The sequence below is a fragment of the Amblyraja radiata genome, chromosome 13 (genome assembly GCF_010909765.2).
Source record: "Amblyraja radiata isolate CabotCenter1 chromosome 13, sAmbRad1.1.pri, whole genome shotgun sequence".
Classification (NCBI taxonomy): domain Eukaryota; kingdom Metazoa; phylum Chordata; class Chondrichthyes; order Rajiformes; family Rajidae; genus Amblyraja; species Amblyraja radiata.
The window spans coordinates 45536046-45548853 of NC_045968.1; the positions used below are offsets into that span (position 1 = coordinate 45536046).

General features: G+C 38.3%; 1 protein-coding gene across 15 annotated transcripts in view; it reads right to left on the reverse strand.

Annotated features, from left to right (window-relative positions):
* trip12 (thyroid hormone receptor interactor 12) overlaps positions 1-12808 on the reverse strand; it is a 109536-nt gene that overhangs the window by 96513 nt on the left and 215 nt on the right. For 2 of the 15 annotated variants that reach the window (XM_033031939.1, XM_033031926.1), the window contains exons 1-2: positions 12519-12664; positions 9749-9824 (exon numbers count right to left, since the gene is read on the reverse strand). The exons of 3 other annotated variants lie outside the window; for them this stretch is intronic. The gene's annotated coding sequence lies outside the window, so the exon portion shown is untranslated. Of the gene's footprint in view, positions 1-9748; positions 9825-11715; positions 11936-12518; positions 12678-12808 lie in introns of those variants that run through there. 10 more of the 15 variants (XM_033031927.1, XM_033031934.1, XM_033031935.1 and 7 more) reach the window with 10 other exon arrangements.

Sequence of the window (12808 nt, forward strand, 5' to 3'; positions counted from 1 at the left end):
CAAAGCAGACACTCTACTCCAAATGTTGACATAGCTAGAGATTGCCAGGTCAGAGGAAGGGAATCAAAAACAATTTCAAATTCTTCTTGAAACATCTTCACCAATTTAAGATTATCTGGTTAAGGATTGCTGCAAATAGAAAATGAGTACTCAGGAAGGTACTCAGAAAGAGACATCAAGTCTTTTCAACAAGAACATGTTAAGCAGTCACCCAGTTTCCATTTGCTCAGCATCATAAGAAATCAAATAATAGCAAATACAGTGTACTGTTTCAATTGGCAAATGTGGACTCGGGCAGGGAATAGAAGGTGGGGCTGCAGTTGCAATGTGTCATTGGAGTTGAACCTGCTGTGATAGATTAAAATATAAAGCTTGGAAATAGGCCTTTCGGCCAAACTAGATCATGACAACAAAGCGCTCATTTTAGCTAATCCTGTTTGTCCACATTTGATCCATTTTCCTCCCAGTCTTTCTTATCCTGCCCAAATCTGCCTTAATTGTCATTATTGTATAATTGAACTTGCATCCGGCAGCTCGTTCCATTATACATACTAACCTGGGTAAAAACTACCCCTCAGGTTCCTGTTAAATCTTTCCCCTCTCACCTCAAACCTATTCCCTCTTGTTCTTGATTCCCCAACCCAGAGGAAAAGACCACATTGTTTTCAAACATATAGTTCCTTTTGAATACTGGAAGAGAAAACAAATATTTTCTGATTAACGTGGAGGCTGGTTGGGTGAAAGAACTTCAATCATTGTTGTGAATGTGTATATAAATAGGTACTCCGTCCACCACAGTAGAAAGGAATCAAGTGCATAGGATTTGTTTGTTAATGTAGTTCTTACAGACGGTGTCAACCCAGCAGCTGTGAGAGTCATTTGACTCAAGATATGGGTCAATTGCCCATCTCCTGATAGACTCAACTTTTCATTTGGAGATTAAGCTGAAACCATTATAAACCCAACAACTGAAATAGAGATTTTGTATGCACCTACATTACCCTGCTAAGCAGCATAAGAGGGGAATTTGGTGCTTTTTATGATCTTCCCTCTTCTGCAATCAGTGGATGGAGCCTTTGATTGCTTTGTTCCCTACATTTCTCATTTCCTGAATTACAAGCAGATCCCTCTAACCAAACCAGCTTCTTGAATAGACCCCGCCAACATTTCTGTTATAAAACCATCTTGCCTTGCAAGCAGTGACTCTACTCCCTAATTTCCCCCTTTCTCAAACATTTTCCATCTGAAAAGGCAATTTAAAAGCAACATTTTACATTTACTATATTGTCTTTGTTTTTTTCACAATATTCATCTCTACATTAAGGATAACGAAGTAGATTGATCACTTGCCAGAACCCCCTTTAGTCCATAAGTGTAATACACAACTTCCAGTTGCTCGACATATTAATTCTGTATCCTTCTCTCATCTTTTTGATCTCCCTGCATTAAAGGGTCTCTTCGACACTTTACCACAACCTTGATATAGCAATAAATCAACATATTTCATATAGCAATTTTATTCCTTTTTTACTCCAGGTTTCTTTCTCCACATGTCCCAATACACATTTGGTCCTACATCTGAGCAATTAATCTTTCAGGAATTTCATAGTACAAAAGCTTCCCTTACATTTTCCTTTTACCACTCAAATCATGCTCACCTCTCCCCCAACTACACCCATCTCTGGTGAATGTTCACTGCAGATGATACCTAACTGGCTGAATAGTTCCTTCAAATTTTTTACATCTGCAATATTTTGCTTTTGAACAAAATCATATTTCCACATGACTCAAGAGTTGGCAATGAATATGAATGGAAAGAATGCAAAGTTTTGCAATGACCATGAATTTTGATTTTATGGTACATATCTTATGCCATCTAGTGATTCTTCATGAAGAAAATTGACAAAAGGACTGAAAAAAGTATTCTGCTGAAACATCTGCATCTCAATCAGATTTATCTAGAAACATTTCTCAATATGTTGACCACATGGCAAAACCTATTGCAAAATTTGTCTTATAATACCGCTAGTATTACACTGCAAACTAACCCAGGTCTTATCTACAATAAGACCTTTGATTAATACATGCATAACATTTTTTTAAATTTATTAAGATGTACACCAAAAATTAGCGAGCACATCTACAATTTTAATCATGAGAAAGTATTTGTTGTTTTTGGAAGTGATAGATTAACTACCTTTCTAAACTGACTATAAACCATGATTTTATGAAGACCTCTCTTGGGATCTACAGATTACAAAAATCATAGATTTTCTTACAACGATTAATTTATACAATTTTAAAACTTTTTCCAAAATGCTAAATAAACATCAAACATTCAACTTCAAAGTGAATGAACTCTGCAGCTTCATACCATATAGTCATGGAGTGATAGTGTTAAAACAGGCACTTTGGCCAAACTTGACCACACCATCCAACATTTTCCAGCTACACTAGTCCCACCTGCCCACATTTGGTCCATATCCCTCCAAACCTGTCCTATCCATGTACCTGTCTGTTTCTTAAATGTTGAGAGTCCCTGCCTCAACTATCCCCTCTGGCAGCTTGTTCCATACACCCACCACCCTTTGTGTGAAAATGTTACCCCTCAGGTTCCTATTCAATCTTTTTCCCTCCACCTTAAATCTATGTCCTCTGGTCCTCGATTCACCTACTCTGGGCAAGAGACTGCACATCGACCCAAACTATGCCTTTTATGATTTTATACACCTCAATAAGATCACCCCTCATCCTCCTGTGTTCCAAGGAATAGAATCGCAGCCGACTCAACCTCTCACTAGAGCTCTGACCCTCTAGCCATGGCAACATCCTTGTAAATCTTCTCTGTACCCTTTCCAGCTTGACAACATCTTTTCTATAACATGGTGTCCAGAACTGAACTCAATACTCTAAATGCAGCCTCACCAATATCTTATACAACTGCAACATGACCTCACAACTTCCACACACAAATTTGTTTCAAATTGGTATAAAATTATGAGACATTGATGGATAGATAAAATCTTTATCTCAGAATGGACACATCAAATGCTAAAGGGCATAGCTTTAAAGTGAGAGGCCAACATTTAAAGATCTGTGGAGCAAGTTTTATTGTAAAAACTCAGTATACGAAGCCTGCAATGCACTCAGGGACCACGGTTGAGGCAGATGGTATATAGATATGCAGGGAATGGAGAGATATGGATTGTATGCAGGCAGATAAGAGATTGTCTTGGTATCATGTTCAGCATAAACACTGAGCTTAAGGGCCTGTTCTAGTGTTGTCTGAAGAAGGGTCTTGACGCTAAACGTCACCCATTCCGTCTCTCCAGAGATGCTGCCTGACCCGCTGAGTTACTCCAGCTTTGTGTCTATCTTCTAGTGCTGAACTTGCCCATGTCATTGGTTGAAGTCAGGCTAACTGCAAGTATTGACCATTAAGTATTAGTGAGGGAAAAAGATAACTTTCAAAACATGAACTAACTCGCAATATACTTCAACAACCTTTCCTTCACTGGTCCCTATGAACTCCACAACTGGCAAACTCAATCCAAGTAATGTTTTAACCATTTTGTCCCCGTATGATTGCAATGTGTTGAAAATCTTACAATTCTGTTAGCCAAATCAGAGGACAAGCTAAATTCACATTAACTACACAACAGCAAACATTCCCTGGACGCCCAGTATGTAGACACAACACACGTTCCAATTCCCATACATTTATTTTGCCAAAATGAACTTTTATTTTGCCAAAGTGATAAAGTTTAGACAAACATGATAGATTATTAATACAACATCCAAAATAAAGCTTAGTATTCAAATGAAGTTGTTTAAATTTATTAAAAACTATACCCATAACCATCACACCCAACAATTCACATGGATAATTCCATTATCAAAATGGAAATATCAAGTCACAGTATGTTGGACTTTCGGTATTTGGATGCCTTAATTTAACGATAGTTAAACACTGAAACAACTCCTACACAATACAGTATAAAACTGGCATACCAAGAATACAATCTCAATCACCTACCCAGATCCTGTATAACAATTAATTTGGACAAATCCTTTGGAAGTTTTCCACTGAAACCTTAATCAACCATGATCACAAACAGTAGTTTAAGTTTCAGATGTGAGGAACCACAAGTTTAAACTTTAATTATTATAAACTCAAACTCATTAGGGACATGGTTTCAAAGTTACTAACTCCAGGTATTCCATCATGTGTTAGGTGACAACAGGATCATACAAGGAAGTTGTGGAGTTAAATTCTGATCTCCACCTAGATACTCAATTCCAAAATTAGAAAACAAAAAAACAATCTCTGGCCTGTGCGTCAACACAAGGCTACACCTTTATCAATTAACCAATCAGCTTGACATGGTTGCAAATCTTACAATATTTTAAATACATACAGATCATAGCTGCCTTATTTAAGGGCTACATATAGCTCTAGAAACTCATTCAAAACCAAATTACCAGCAACTTCTGTTGCATTAATTGCCAACAAATATTTTAATGTTCACCCAAAGTTCAGTAAGTGCAAGAGTAGGCCATTCGGCCCTTCGAGCCAGCACGCCATTCACTGTGATCATCCATACTCAGTACCCCATTCCTGCCTTTTCCCCATATCCCTGGACTCCGCTATCTTTAAGAACTCTATCCAACTCTCTCTTGAAGAGTTTGTCTCAGACAAACCAAAGTGTCTCAGGCAAGACAAACACCCAGCAAAGGGAGTAGCTAAATACTTTTGGTGCATACTATTCAAATAGACTTTGATGTAAATTAAATCAGTAAGCTCAGAACATCCTAGCTGACTGATTACGTAGTCATTAAAAGCAAGATTTAAATATTCTTGTACCCTATTTGGCAATTACAATATTAATTATTCGCATTTATTGCCCATCCTTTATTGCATTGAGATAATGGTCTCTTCACCTTTAATCAGAATCATAAAATGGTAACAGTAAGGAGGCAGTCTTTCAATGCACCCAATTTCTGAAAGACTTGCTCCTATTTCCCCCATAAACTTTGTGAGGTTTTTTCCCTTTAAAGTATTGATCGAGTTTCTTTGAGAGCTATGATTACGTTTGCCTATACCAATTATTCAATTTCACCTGCATTAACTTTAACTGACAATAGTAGTTTGATACAACTGATATGCTTGCAATGCCATATCAGACTGGAGCCTGCAGCAATCATGAAGACAAATGGCTTACGCTGGTGTGGAGCTCTGTGTGCGCGAAGGGCAACCCAACAGCTTGTCATATTTACAAATGTCGTTTTTGTATTTCCATTCTTTTTATCCAAAATTATTTCACTGCCACCAATATAGAGTTTAAACTAGTGTCTTCCAATATTAATTCATATCTGGATTTCTTGTCCAATAACAGTAAAATTACTAATATATTAAATACTCCATACAATAGGTATTATTTTAACTCATGTAGGGAAGGGCTCCTGAGGAGCAGACCATTTAAAGGAATAAAGGACAAGATTTTTTGCTTAATTCCATCATTACTACCACTATTCAATAGTAAATCAGTCATAAACTGAACTATTGTTAATCAGACTTTGAAAAATGCCACCTATAATGGCAGTAATATATATGTCATATGAAAAAAGAATTTCACTGTGTAGTTGCATACGTTACAAATAAAGCACTATTGAACTATTGATAATTGTAGCTAGGAAACAAAAGCTCATGTTCTGCAAGTACCCTAATTCAACTTGCATAGAATTAGTCAAGGATGCATGCTTTCTCTTTGATAAACTACAAAGGCCATTCAGCCCAATTATTCTATGCAACCCATCACATGTTTTGCATGATCCAATTTAAATTTAAATTTAACCAGCGTTCCCTTTAATGCGTCGGACCATTTATCTCAATTAGCACCATAATAGCGAGTTCTATTCTCGCATTCCCATTGGGTTTCTTCCAAATTATTTTTAATTGTTTTGGTGGCTGTTGATGGGCTCTAGTTCTTCCCTCCACCAACAGGAAGCTGTTTAGTTTAATAACTTGAAATGCCTTTCAAAAGGTTACCATTCAGGATACTTTATTCAAAATGAAAACAACCAGCTTGATTATACTTTTCTAAAGAGTATTATCCTTCCACTTTTTGGTTTTGGTCACCTTCAAGAGAGCTAGATAGGGCTCTTAAAGATAGCAGAATCTGGGGATATGGGGAGAAGGCAGGAACGGGGTACTGATTTGGGATGATCAGCCATGATCACATTGAATGGTGGTGCTGGCTCGAAGGGCCAAATGACCTACTCCTACACCTATTGTCTATTCTCCAGTACTTTCATATTCCTTTTATAACATGGAAGCTTTTCCATCTCCTGGGTCTTTGAATAGCTCTCCTTTACATTTTTGGCCTTGGAGTCAGCTAGTTAGCCATTCTTCCACTCGCTCATTTATTAATTCAATGTGTTCATTTATGGAAGGTAGACACAAAATGCTGGAGTGGCTCAGCGGGGCAGGCAGCATCTCTGGAGCGAAGGAATGGGTGACGTTCCGGTCAAGACCCTTCTTCAGACATGGAAAGTCTTGGGAGAATACAGAAATTGTATTTACTGCATGGCCCATCCACTCTTGCATAGAAACATAGAAAATAGGTGCAGGAGGCGGCCATTCAGCCCTTCGAGCCAGCACCGCCATTCATTGTGATCATGGCTGATCATCCCCAATCAATAACCCATGCCTGCCTTCTCCCCATATCCCTAGGTTCCACTAGCCCCTAGAGCTCTATCTCACTCTCTCTTAAATCCATCCAGTGATTTGGCCTCCACTGCCCTCTGTGGCAGGGAAATCCACAAATTCACAACCCTCTGGGTGAAAAAGTTTTTTCTCACCTCAGTCTTAAATGGCCTCTCCTTTATTCTAAGACTGTGGCCCCTGGTTCTGGACTCGCCCAACATTGGGACATTTTTCCTGTATCTAGCTTGTCCAGTCCTTTTATAAGTTTCTATAAGATCCCCCTCATCCTTCTAAACTCCAGTGAATACAAGCCTAGTCTTTTCAATCTTTCCTCATATGACAGTCCCACCATCCCAGGGATCAATCTCGTGAACCTACACTGCAGAAGAACCTCTACTCTTATACTGAAATCCTCTTGTTATGAAAGCCAACGTTCCATTATCTTTCTTCACTGCCTGCTGGACCTGCAAGCCAACTTTCAGTGACCGGTGTACAAGGACACCCAGGTCTCGCTGCACCTTCCCCCTTACCTAACCTAACCCCATTGAGATAATAATCTGCCCACTTGTTTTTGCCACCAAAGTGGACAACCTCACATTTATCTATATTATACTGCATCTGCCCATTCGCTCAACCTGTCCAGGTCATCCTGCAACCTCCTAAAATCGTCTTCACAGTTCACACTGCCACCCAGCTTTGTGTCATCCACAAACTTGCTAGCGTTGCTCCTAATGCCCTCTTCCAAATCATTAATATATATGGTAAACGGTTGCGGCCCCAACACCGAACCTTGCGGTACTCCACTCGCCACTGCCTGCCATTCTGAAAAGGACCTGTTCACTCCTACTGCAGAGCTTTCCATTTTGAATTCTATGCTGGCCATATTATATTATATTTATGTCATATCTATTCTTCCTCATATTATTTTAACATGCATGGATGCAATTATGCACAATTCAAGGCAAATTTCTTGACTTACATCAAATATTTAAATTTATATGGCATTTCTCATGACATCACACAATGTCATGTCCACACAAACCATTTTATTGATACTGTGTATGTACCATGGAATACTTCAGTGCAGCTTTAGATGACCTCACAATATTACAACTAAAGTAGATATCCCTTAAATTTCTATTTTTGTCCCCTCAGAACTCAACTTCAAAAATTCAATTGAGAAAAGATGATTTTAATATATACTAATTTATTGGACACACAGCAAAGAACCTCTAAGATTGACAAAACTTGCCATCGTGAATGTTTTTAATGAATGGAGTGACAACAGGAATTTGAATAAATCTAACCTATTTTTTAGTGTTTGGAACTTTGGCAAGGTGCAAGTAGGAATTGATGTATACACGCCTTCAATATCTAGCTGTACTGACATTTTAAATATGATAAGTTAATTAATGCACAAATACTGCAATGAGCCAGGATTCCTAATAACTAGAATTAAAAATATTTCAACATGCATCACTGTAGATCAGTAGAAATTAGAGAATGCAAGAAATTTCTATGACTACTGCTGCTTATTCTCAAGTTATCAAATGAAGCATTTCAATTAAGTTTAAATAATTGGCTTTCAACACCAGTCTTTATGCTTGGTGCTAAATCTAGCCAGGTATGCTCCTTGATATTAACCGGCTTCCATTTTAGCAAAGTTCTTTGATGCCGCACTCACTCAAATGATGCCCTAATATATGGCTGATCATCCCCAATCAGTACCCCATGCCTGCCTTCTCCCCATGACCCGACTGCTATTTTTAAGAGCCCTATCTAGCTCTCTTGAAAGCATCCAGAGAACCTGCCTCCACCGCCCTCTAATGCCTAGATTGTAGCACCCATGGGTTAGCCTGGACAGAGGTAAAACTAGCTGTGAAAGGCAAACAGTCAGCACTTTATCCAGGATATCAACCTCATATCCTATGCTATACCCATTACACTTTTCAGTTTTTGGACATCACAAGATGGATTAATTGCTTTTGTGCCTGCTATTGCTCTTGGACTTTTGTAATTATGCAGACTGGGAAGGGCATTGCAAGCACCATGCTGCAAATGAAGCTCCATTTCACTATACAAAAAGTGTGTAATCTTGCTATGCTACGGTCAAATTGCCCCCAAAAAATACTAAAATGGTTGCACTTATGTATCGTACAAAGACAAAATGGGATATAAATGGCAAACATAATATAAAATATTTTGGTCAGTCAAAAGATTTTTCTTATTCAAATTAACCAGTGGCCAGATTTTATGTAGTTAGACTTAAGTGAATCGGCACATAAAAAATAAACTGATTCAGTGCAGATTAAAAATACAAGAGCAAGCTTCCCAAACCCATTGCCATTTTAGTGCTAGGACCACAATTCAGTTTCACATCTATAATCAGTTTCCTCAGCTATTACCTACACAGAAGACAGTTTTCAGCTTTGCTTGGCAATTATAAAAAAAGCCACACCAGCAATGAAATTATGATATATTTTGGGCACTTAAAATGGATATGCAGATGCAAATGATCCCAGTCTTCCTTTATACTTTGGCTTCCACACCCCCTCCCCCTAAATTCCACACCACAGAAGTTTACAACAACTCTTCAGAACAGCCCAAACATCCTGATGCAATGCCCGTTTGTTAATTTTAATGAAAGATAATCAGTTTATTTTAACTAACAAAATTAGAGGCCATATCATTTTTTTAAATCAGATTCCACAAAAGATTCCCCAAATCCAAGCCAAATAACATTCTTAGTTATTTTTTAGAGGGGTGGAGGCAGGGGATGATCTGGAGTTCCAAGAAGACAAATTAACAATATAGGGAAATAAAACGACAAATTGCAGTCATATTTAATCTTAACCTCATGTTCCAGCAAAATACCCTTGGGTTTAGCAAAAATTTCACCCATTACCAATGATTATTCAATTTTATTTGCCCAATATTTGTAACAAATTCTTTATTAACTGATAAAATTCCAAATATTCAGCGTTAAAATGTAATGCATCTGCTTTCAGGCTGTCAATAGAAATCTTAGCCCTGTTTACTTACAAATTGTGCAAGGACATCAGTGCCAGATTATATAACTTTCAATGCACCCTGAGCAGGAACATCACGTGAAACTGACCTGTAAGCATACAAAAAAGTTGCAGCCATTTTAACTTTTTGAAATGATTGTCATTTGGTCTTTTGGTGAAAGAGTAAGATGGGAATGGAAAAACTGTACATGGACTCATTACTAAAAAGTGAACAACATGTTTTGACGTCTTGAAACATCTCTAATGATATACATTTACTCTCATTTTAGCTGGTCCCAATATCTCCAGGAATCTGAAAAAAATGATACACCTTATCCCAATCAAAAAAAACACCGGTATTAGATTTTAATTGTAGATAACCATATTCCAAGTAAAGATTTTTTTATTATTCTTTGTGGTCAATAATTCAATTTGGCATTAAGGTATCCATGCAAATTTATACAAAATATTCTCATACTATAAAGGACTGATCATCCAATCTAAAAATAAATTTTCCTAAATATCTTGCTGATTCACAAGACAGAATAACATTTTCACACCTAATGGAAAGAGATAAAGATGCATAATTGCCAATAACATAGAACCATGTTAAAACAAACCATAAACCTAATCTTGGAACCAGTGAGGACGTTATGAAGGAAAAACTTGACATCTACATCCGGAATTATTAGTTACTTCAGATTACAATGTTCAACGAAACAATACTTTTTTTCCTGGTTTACAAAAGTGAAGTGCTTTAGTAGCTCAGCTCATTACTTCAAAATGTGACTACGTTTGTCCATCAGTTGCTTGCCACTAAATATAATTCAGATTGCTGTAAACAGGCAAGAAACTTCACAAGACACAGGAAAAAGTAACTGCAGTTACTGGTTTACAAAAAGACACGGTGCTGGAATAACTCAGCAAGTCAGGCAATATCACTGGAGAACATGGATAGGTGACATTTCAGTCAGGCTCTTCAGACTCCACTTGGACATGGCCATTTTCCAATTAAATACCAAGGCTTTACACTTAAATACAAAATAAAGGACCTTCCAATGTTTAACCATTACCACACCCCCATGAACAAGAAGAGTCAAACATTCAAGAGTCAAGCAAGAAAACTTGATCATACGTCATGAAAAATATGTTGCCAATATTTATCTGGACTCAAGATGGGTAAGATACCTAAAACCAACAAAAGATTTGAAAAAACATACTTTCTGCAATGGAGTAAGACGTTTTAAAACTAGTGGCTTCAAATTTAAAGAAAGTAAAATGTCAAAATCAAGAATTAAACATTAGAAGTCTATTTTTTTTTCCCAATTTACTGTCAATTGTTCAATCGTCCATTTTAAATCTAGCTACTGGAAGAAAAAAGATCTCCATACGCAAAAAGCTAAACTCTTAGAATAACCTAGTGGATAAAATGCAGAAAGTTGAACATTTGTAGCAAATTATATAGTCTGAAAATATTGAAATTACGTACATTCGTGGCTAAAACTCAGACTTCCCTGAAACAAATTAAACTCACGTTTAACAAAATACAGAGAAATGAAAGTGCTGCTGGTTGAACAAACGTTGTCGAAATGGTGCCGAACTTTAGGCGCTCTCTATAAAAGTTTCAGTAAATAATGTAAACATATTAGTCTTTGTTGAAATTAAGACAAACAATGGGTTTGCGGAGATACACAGTGCGTTGGCCATTCCGGTTTACTTTTGCGGCCTACACAATACAGCTACTGTACCGTCATGGTAGTAACGAAATGGTTAACTTATTATTTCAACGATAAACATCGCAGCAAAGCACCACCACTATCCTTTGCTGTAAAATGCACAAGTTGCTTTTTCAAAGTACATCTTTAACCCATGAAGACAAAATTACTGCGCGCAGAATGGGGTTATTGTTATACTCGTCTGATCCATGGAAAATATTACTAATCAGGCCTAGACAACAGGTCTTTTATTTCAGAGCGTTCGGTATGGTTATAAGCGGCCTACCTCGTATTGGGGTTTAAGCCCAACAATTAGCAGGGAGGGGGTTGAAGCAACTTTAGTTACTGTCAGGTTCAAGCCTAGTTGCCTCTATTACTATATCATAAAGACATTTTTAAAGAGCGAGGGAGGGGAAAGGGGGAGGCAGTGGGGTGTCAGCGTCCAGGCCTGTGTTTCAGCATCAATCCCCGCTGTCGGAGTTACAGCTGTCGCCGGATGTGTGAACGTCAAACACCAAGTGCTGCTGGGAAGGAAGTCGAGGGGGCGGGAGAAAGAGGAAATTATTAAAATAAACTTCCTCTGGCAGCCCCCTCCCTCTGCCCTCCCCCCCCTAAAAAACAAACAAAATCCAACCTTTAAACAAAAACCCACACGAAATGTTAGAAAGACCTTAAAGAATTAACTAGCAAAATATGGTTATTTTGTTCCTTGGCCTTCGGGCAAGGCTCAGCCGAGGCCTCGGCTTCCTATTATCCTCGCACATACAGGAAAAAGCCAAATGTGCTCACTCATTTTCAGAAAGAGAAACGAATCAACACTATCACATATAGTCTATAATAAAACATGATACACACAGCCCTGGCATTCGCATATTTACGAAACATTTAAAAGCGGTGGTAGGAGCAAGGAAATCCTGCACATCCTGGAAATAGACAGAAGGCTGAGGAATTCATTCTTGGTGCCAAGGAGGGGAGGGGGAAAAAAAGCTCAAAAAATGTTTTGCTTTCAAGATAAAGGAATCACACTGTCCTTCGTTTTTCCCCTTCCTTTCTCTTTCTTTTGCCACTGTTGGAAATAAATGTTATTACCTAGTTTGTTCCAATTCTACAGCCTGCCACCAGCTTACTCTGTGCCTCTCACTAAACTCTCGGCCACCGCGGCGATTCCACTGGGCCAGCCGGCCCGCCCGTTCACCCTGTGCGGCGCCTGTATCCCTCCCCGTCGCCGGGCCTCCTTCCCCTTGTTTCAAGTGGGCGGAATGGAGGAGGGGATAGAGGTGGTGTCACTCCCTTCCTGGCCCCACTAACCAAACAAACCAAAAATAAAACCCCTCTTCCCTCTCCTTTACTCTCAACTTCCTCCTCTCATTCCACATTTA